Below are 9,296 nucleotides of genomic sequence, written 5' to 3' on the forward strand. Positions count from 1 at the left end.
TGGTGGAAAAGCAATAAAAAAATGTAATCGTAAAAAAAGAAAGGGATCTCTTTGTTAAGGTTAGGTAGAAAGTTGTGGTTTGAGTCAGAATAAATAGATTTCTGTCAGAGAGGGCTTTCTTGGAGAGAGCCCACAAGGAAAACATCTCCCATTTGCCAAGGAGTATGGAGAGATTCAATGTCAGCTGAAGGAGTGCAGGATCAAATTCAGGTGATGTTATCCAAAGGTGCTGAGGGATACCTTAAACAACGGTGAAAAGATCTTAAACTCTGCATGGGAGGCCGTGGAACAACTGAAGCATCTTGGCGTCACCGCAAGGCTGTGGAAAGCTGAGTTTAAGGAGAAGGAGCTTCATCAGGTGGGATAAAATGTACATAACCTATTACAAGGTTAACTCTGCCTGATAGATGTCTGGAGACTTTAGTTCTTGGAAAATTACTTTGTGTCAGTGATCCTGTAACTTTTACGTTCAACAAACTTTGCACAATATGCTGTCACAGTAATTTGGGGAAACAAGACATGAACAGTGTTGTTACTATCCATCCTCTGTCTAAAGATTTTGACAGCAGTAACTGTCATATTATTCCCTTTGGTATTCTCACTCTTTTAAGCAGCTTATGTAGGCCTAGTTGAAATAATGGGTTTATATGGTGAAATGATTGGCTGCACTAAATCTAATGCATAAGGTTTCACTGGCAAAAGTGCAAAAAGGGGGACACAGATAATTTTCTCATCTCTTTATCAAATTTACATTCACTCAAAAACAGATTGTCATGGTAATAAGGGCTGGACTGTTACGAACACGAGGGAAACCCAAGCACAGAACACAGGATGAGTATGATGGTTTACCATCATTCCAAGAAATTGAAATGATTGGAGTCCGGGGTCTGTGGGATAGAGTGGAGAAGGTTAAGTTGAAGCTGGCATGGGCAGACGGTGAAGAAAGTGTGGCGTGCAGGTGAAGCCAATTGGTATGTGAGTATGATGAGCAGAGCAGGGAACCAGGAAAACCAGAAAGGGGGGAACATGCCTATGTCAGTACACAGACAAAACTAAAGAGGGGGAGGAAGACAGACAGCAACACAGGGAAGGGGGAAACCCAAGTTACTGCAGTGCCTTAACATAGACCAAAGCATTAGTGTCTATCATTTAATAAAATGAAAATTAGTGTGTGGATGGATATTCCAGCTACCTAAAAATGTCAAGGGAATCACTCTATTTCACATACCACAAATTCCATATCCTCCTGCAACAGTGTGTCCTCATAATGAGGACATTACATTTTGGGTTCAATCCCAACACAAAAGTGGACAAGGTAAAAAAAAAAACCTGATCACCCGGTTGTATATTTATATGCCTAATATTATTTGTAGTTTGATATGGAATACAAATCTCACCAATTTTAGCAACAGTAACAAGCTAAGATGCTGTTAGTTAGGAAGTACTCATTTGAGGACATTTGGACTTTATCATCTTGTTTGAGGATATTGAGACTTTATTATTGAATTATTGCAGAATTTCACACAGGCCAATTACCTAATTGGCCTGTGTGAAATTTAGGTAATTTAGACAAAACCTAAATTTAGGAAATTTAGGTTTTGTCTGTTGAAACAGTCTCACACCTGTGAGACTGTTTCAACAGACAAAACAGACATTCCTCGCTTGGAGAATGGAGCAAAGACATTTCATACAAAAAAAAAAATGAACAAATCACAAGGCTTTTTCATATGTTGCATTATTTGCAATTTTGCTTTTGCTTTTGTTACCTGTTTTGAACAGTTTTGAACTTCAACAGTGACCCCTAACCTATTGAGTTACAAAACATTGGATGAATGTTTCATTGTTTGTGATTTTGTTTTTGCATAACAGTGTTCAGGCAATGAATTAAAGCTTTCTCATACCTGATTACAGAATTGTGACAATTAAAAACAAACCCATATGAGGACATCATTTTTTCCAAAACTATTTACCGTTCAAAGACAGTGTTTACTTTTTTATATTAATCCTTTTCATCCCAAATAGCTAGGGGAAATTAAAAACGCATACCAAACAAGAGTTCAGGTCTTAGGAGGATAATGAGGCTCTAACAGTAAGGAATAGGTCAGCACCCCTTTTTATTAAACACAAGTTTTATGTACTTGATATTGTTTATTTTTTTGTTTAGGTCTGATGCCCTTTATAACATGGTTCTTAGGGAAACCACTGAAACTTACACAAATGAAAAAGTGTTTAGTCTGGAAGGGACTCTTTGGGGCAAGATTGTCTAAGGCCCAGACATCTATGCTCTGGATACTCCTTTATTTCTCTGTCACCATCCTGGGTGTGGGTACATACAATCTTGTTTCTATTGTTACATCTTAAACACACCATGGGGTCGGTCACTACACTCAACCTGAAAGGTGCAAAAAAGCTATGAAAAAGTCTGGCCTATAGATGGCAGTAAATTCCTTTCAGTGGGCATTAACACCAGCAGCCCAATATGTCACCATATGCCAATACTGTATGTCTAGCCAGTAGCCACTGCTGTAGAAGGACTTGTATTTGGTGAAATACGGTCTTTTCCTGGTCCTGGTCTGATCGGTGGGTACAGTTTTAGTAATGTGCAATAAAACTCAGGATATTTGTCCTGTGAGCAGCGATGATATCTGATGAAAGCAGGTTTATCATTTTTCCGCCTTTGCACAAATCCCATCTCGTTGAGGAGGGGCAAAACATCTTTACCTTTTTTCTGCCGGCCATAGACAATTCTGCAGGTAGTGACAAAATCAGCCAAACACATCTCCTCAAACTCTGGTGTTTCAGGTCTGGCTTTGTATTTGTCAGTCAGAGATGTCATCCACACATCTGAACAATCTGGTGTTGTGTTCTTCAGATGCGAAAGGGGATGGCTCATTTTCACGGCGTTGTCATCTCTTGGTATGAATAATAATATGACACCACGTGAACACTTCTTCAGGTTAATGCCACACGCACGGGCCACACACTCCTGAGCACTGATCTCTCTCTTTCCTGAGTATGCCTGCATGACTTCCCTCATTTCATCACATTCATTGACATTGTCTCTGTTGGAGTTCTGAATGACTGTTTTGAGGTACTCAGAAAGTCCAGATTCTTTTTTGGTTATGTAGCTGGTGTGATACACAATGCAGGAATATGCACTGAGAATGTAGCTTACATCAATGTTGGCATTCCAGGCTTCAAGTAGGTGTGGATTATATCCATTTACCCAGCAGTCTTTTGGGTCATGTTTCAGTATCACAGCACTGGATTTGTTTATCAGATTGAGGCATTGCTCATACTCACTGACTGTTAAATTGCACTGAGCTAGAAGCTGCTGCAAACTGAGAGAGGCAGTTTGGGGATCATTCAACAGCATGTTAGGTGGTTGGAGCTTTGTCTTGGCTGTTTCCACTTGCACTGGATCAATGTCTTCACCAGGCCTTGTTATCATTGTCTTTCTGGCAGGTGGTTTGGGAAATCCAAATCTACAACCTGAGCCGACGCTTCTGAAGCATGTTCAGGAATGGTTTTTGCCGTGCACTTGCACTTCTGTGACTTTCTTGTACAGTTCAGGTTGTGTATGTGGGTCAGGCAGCTGAGTTGTGATGTATTTGGACACAAAGTTACACACTGTCAGATCATCATCTTCCTTGAACGCAGGTGCACCTTCTACCCAAATGAGGCAGTGTATGTGTGGGCTTCCTCTTTGCTGAAACTCAACTTGGTAAAAGTAATCGACAACTTTGCCGAGGAGCTGTGCAGGAGATAGGAGCAAATCTCGAATTATGCCTCTACACGTTTGTTGCTGTCACAGGATTGCTTCGCAGTATGTCACACTTTGCTGACCAGTCAAGCCCTTCAAAATTGACACCCCTTACCTTGCTGCCTTTTTATTGCCTCGATCACTTCAGGCCAACGCATTTCAGCTGCAGAAAATGTGCAAAAAAAAAGTGGGTGTCCCCGGCTGGCAAAAAGATCTCTTGTTGTTTTCTCCCAGTAAGCTGGAGTGCAAGTGGCTGCATAAACTTGACTGCATCTTTATTTCGCACCACTTTCTCAACCTCTCGTTTATCTTGCAACATGCTGGAGGTAATTCTTTGTCCATCTCTGGTCAGAGGCTTTCCTTTCTTCAACTGTATTGTCATGCTGGAAGTAGTCAAGTGTTTTGCAGTCACAAACTTTGCAAAGAACAAGTAGTTTGTTTCTCTGGCAAAACGTTCATCAATACAGAAAAGCCTTGCTTTGAAATATTGACTAGGTGTTAGTTTAATATATCTCTGCTCATCCAGTGTGTTTTGACCAGTCGGGAACTGTACAGGAAAAGCCATGGCCTCTAGTTTAGGTGTTCTGATAAAGCTAACTAGACTGTTTCTTTCAGCAGGGGCAACAAGTGGATTCCTTCACTAAAACACTCTCTTTAATAGCACATGGCTGAAGGCAACTTTCAAGGGCACCATTTGGGAGATCACCTTCTTGTTCTGAGTCATCTCTCTGCTACAATATACAGTATAATACAACATTTCAATATCCTGCTCATTTTCAGGCTCATTTTCTGCCTCACACAGTGCACTTTTCTCACATCTGTCAATTTCCATTACATCAGCTTCATCATAATCATAATCCGCCATTGTTTCATCCTCATCATTATCCTCATCAGGAAGTGTTGGGTCACATAACTCAGGCTCATCTCTGATGGTTATGTTCTCATACTGTGGGTGAATTTCTTTGAGTTACACTAGTTTGGACCAGGTAACAGTCTGGAACAGCTGATGACCTCTCTAACACAGTCGTCTCTTCAGTTTTACTCTCATGACTTGAGACTCACTTGTCAGACTGGGTAATGCTTCAACTGTTTCCTGCACCTCAGAGGGGACACATACCACAATACCACGTATTGCTCTCTGTTAGGAATTCGACAGGGTGAAGCAACAGCTGAGATCCCTGAACATTCGCTACGGTATGATATATCCAGCCAAGCTTCGCTTAAGGACAGAGGGTCAAACACATGAGTTTAATTCTCCTGAGGAAGCCGAGAAGTTTGTGCGGGGTTTGCGGCGACCAGAGGAAGCCTGTGAGAACTGAAGGGAGCCCTACCAAGCCGTTGCAAGCGCTCTACACTTCATAAGGGGACATCAAACAATATAACGTAATGTAATTGTGGTTTATACAAATGCCTATTTGGTTACTATAATACTATTATGCTTGAAAGGGGTGGTGTATTTGTGTTAATACGATACGACCGTTATTTTATTTTAATTTGTTTATAGGTAGTAATCTTGCATACATTCAAGCAAGGAAAATGGTAAAAATAACAGAGTTTTCCCTTTTATAATTATTATTTGGCAAAGAGCTAAACAAACGGTCGTGGGTTGGTTTAGTTTTCTCACCCGCTCTGAATATACTTTAGTTCATTTTAGATTTCTAAAGGCACACCTAAAGTTTAATATTTGGATAATTTAGTTATTATTGTAAAGATAGACGGCAGGCTTGATTTAATTTATGGTAATAAGAGTTGAAGAAGGTTAGTTCATGTTCATTTTTGTTGGTCCCTAAATAGTATAATGTATGCAGGTATAGTATGTAGATTTGTTTACATAGGTGTGGGGCTAGATGGTGTGTGTGTGTGTGTGTGTGTGTGTGTGTGTGTGTGTGTGTGTGTGTGTGTGTGTGTGTGTGTGTGAGTGAGTGAACATAGGAAATTGTAAATGAATATCTTATCACAAACCTAAAAACCCCATATAGATATATGTGGGTAGATTGTACACAACTAGATATAAATAGGGCATGCAAGTGTACAATTTGCCAGGAGTGCATTTTGGTTTTGATTTTACAACAGACAAAGGTTTAGTTTAGTTAACTGCTCCCTTGTTTTCGCACGGGATCAGTTGGAGCAATTACCTAGGCTACACCCCTAGTGAATGGGGAGAGGGGGAGAGTAAGCAAAGCTGTCATGTTTTGTGTAGACAGCTATAAGGGTTTATTTCCGGCAGTATTTAATGTTATTTTATTTATTTATTTTTTGTGTTTACATGTCTCACAGTGCATCTCAATGCAATGGCACACTCTCAAGGTATTCTCCACACAAAAGCAACAGTCAAATCATCAATTTAAATCTATAAACATTATGTACATATTGGGTTTTAAATTAGACTAAAATCACTTCGATTAAGAAACTGAAATTCACCTCCTGGAATGTAAGGGGTATGTTTTATGGGTTGAGTTTTTTGATGCATGTTTTGTAGCTGCTCTTGTGATGTGTTTTTTTTTTTTTTTTGTTCTCCTGTCCTTCCATGACCTGCAGGGCTGGTGTGTGGCGGAGGCGGGGCGGACCTACTTTTCCACCATGGACGGTGAGGCACACCTGGTTTCCATTTCACCTCATCTACCTCACTATAAAGCCAGCTCTGACTTCACTTCGGTGCCAGATAATTCCGTCTCGTTCGGTAGTGCTACCCTTACTTCTTCTTCGCCTTGTGAGTATTTTGCCTGCTTCTTTTTTTGACCAGCTCCACTGACTCGTGTTTTTTGTCTCTGTCATTCACAGTTTGGTGCCTCGCCGCCTTACGCCAGGGCCACACTGCCAACGAAGTGCTGAAGTGCAGCGTTTTTTCGGGACCTCTGTTCAGTAAATCCACCATGATTATTTATTCGTTTTGTGATAAAAATAAATGCGTCTATGTTGTTGATCACGGATGTTGATATCAACTGTTCAGTTTCATGTTTCATACATGTTTCCCTGTACCCATAAGCAAACGGGGAAACGCATTAACTGTACATAATTATTTATCTTTATTTCGGCCATGATCAATATTCTTTTGTTTACAAACACTGGTAGATAACTATCTTGCCACAGGTGGTCTTTGGCTGCTCCTGACGCTACCGTCATAACAACAAGAGAGGAAGAAATCTGAGTATCTGATTGGTCGAAGAAGTTGATATCAACATCTGTGATCAACAACATAGACGCATTTATTTTTATCACAAAACTAGTAAATAATCATGGTGGATTTAATGAACAGAGTTCCCTGAAAAAACGCTGCACTTAACAGCTTATTGTAATTTCTCCCCATTATGTTCCATTATGTGTGTTTAGAGATGTTAAAACAACATATTAATGCAACTGCTATGTTTCCTGCCTTTTTTGGATAAGCGGGGAACATAGAACCTTTTTTTAGTAAGAGGGAAACATAGAACCCCGGAAACATAGAACCTTTTTTGTGTAAGCGGGGAACATAGAACCTTTTTTTGCAGGGTTAAATGGGGAACATAGAACCCGGGGAACATAGGGATGACCCCGTTGGGACGAGCACGGCTGACTCTGGCGGAGAGACAACGGCGCCTGCACAACCAGCTCTGCATCTACTGTGGTCGGGAGGGCCAATTCTTGGCTCAGTGTCCAGAGTTACCAAAAGACTGGGCTCATCAGTAGGCGAGGGGGCGCTGATGAGCCGAACCACCACTTCCACAACCTCCTCATGCCAGTACAGATTTTGGTGGATTCAGGGGCGGACGACAACTTAATTGACACAGATTTTGTCACATGCAATAGCTTTCCATTGATTAAGCTAGATTCGAAGGTCCAGGCCATTGATGGCAAGTTACTGGTGGTCATCACTCACAACACTGAACTCATGAAGCTGACTTTTTCTGGTAACCACCATGAATTTATTGAACTGTATGTAATTTCTTCTCCTCTGACTCCCATTGTGCTCGGGTTACCTTGGCTAAAAGTACACAACCCACACATAGACTGGACCACAGCCACCGCTCGTAGTTGGAGTAGTTACTGCCATGCTCACTGCCTACACTCCACCATTCCGGAAAAAAACCCCACTGGAGTAAGTGCACCCGAGAAAACTGACTTGACCTCGGTCCCCAGTGAATATCATGACTTGTGGGAAGTTTTCAGTAAGGACCGAGCCCTGTCACTCCCTCCACAACGACCTTACGATTATGGCATAGACTTGCTCCCAGGTGCACCTCTCCCCACAAAAAGACTGTACATCTCAAAACCTGAAAAAGAATCCATGGAGAAATATATTAACGACTCTCTAGCCGCAGGTCTCATCCGCTCCTCTTCATCTCCGGTGGGAGCCGGTTTCTTCTTCGTGGAGAAAAAGGACAAATGGACCTGCATTTGTATAGCGCCTTTCTAGTCATCTAGTGACCACTCAAAGCACTTTTTACACTACGAGTCACATTCACACATTCATACACTGGTGGCCGAGGCTACCGTACAAGGTGCCACCTGCTACTCAGTTTTTTAACACGCTCACACACCAATGGAACAACCATCGGGAGCAATTTGGGGTTCAGTATCTTGCTCAAGGATACTTCGACATGCAGCCTGGAGAAGCCTGGGATCGAACCACTGATCTTTCGATTGGTGGACGACCCGCTCTACCTCTGAGCCACAGCCGCCCCAAGTCAATGCCATGTCACCTTCACACCACCTGTACCCATGATGTAACACGCAGCCTCAGTAACTGACCTAAGTCACACTTGGTGTAGAGATCCATCCATCCATCCATCCATCTATCTATCTTCTAACCGCTTCATCCTCTTGAGGGTCGCGGGGGGGCTGGAGCCTATCCCAGCTGACATTGGGCGAGAGGCGGGGTATACCCTGGACAGGTCGCCAGACTATCGCAGGGCTGACACATAGAGACAGACAACCATTCACGCTCACATTCACACCTACGGACAATTTAGAGTTATCAATTAACCTAATCCCCAATCTGCATGTCTTTGGACTGTGGGAGGAAGCCTGAGTGCCCGGAGAGAACCCACGCTGACATGGGGAGAACATGCAAACTCCGCACAGAAGGGCTCCCACACCCAGGATCGAACCGGGAACCCTCTTGCTGTGAGGCGACAGTGCTAACCACCACACCACCGTGCTCCTTAAGCTTACAGCACCGGGTATTCCCAGGCGGTCTCCCATCCAAGTACTGACCCGGCCCGACCCTGCTTAGCTTCCGAGATCGGACGAGATCGGGCGTGTTCAGAGTGGTATGGCCGTAAGCGTAAGGGGCACAGACAAGACTCTGTGCCCCTGCATCGACTACACAGGTTTGAATGAAATCACTGTAAAGAACAAATATCCGCTCCCCCTCATAGACTCAGCTTTTGGTCCTCTCCACGATGCGACCATCTTCTCAAAACTGGACTTGAGAAATGCTTACCATCTGGTTAGAATCAGAGAGGGGGACGAGTGGAAAACTGCGTTCAACACACATCTGGGACATTTTGAGTATTTAGTCATGCCTTTTGGTTTAACTAATGCACCTGCAGTA

The 9,296-nt window shown here is 42.6% G+C and overlaps 1 non-coding gene across 1 annotated transcript; it reads right to left on the reverse strand.

Annotated features, from left to right (window-relative positions):
* Positions 1 to 8,907: 8,907 nt before the first annotated feature.
* Positions 8,908 to 9,026, reverse strand: LOC126385279 (5S ribosomal RNA). The gene has a single exon (XR_007569413.1). It is a non-coding gene; the product is annotated as a 5S ribosomal RNA (ribosomal RNA).
* Positions 9,027 to 9,296: the final 270 nt, after the last annotated feature.

This window comes from Epinephelus moara, chromosome 23, assembly GCF_006386435.1.
Source record: "Epinephelus moara isolate mb chromosome 23, YSFRI_EMoa_1.0, whole genome shotgun sequence".
Classification (NCBI taxonomy): domain Eukaryota; kingdom Metazoa; phylum Chordata; class Actinopteri; order Perciformes; family Serranidae; genus Epinephelus; species Epinephelus moara.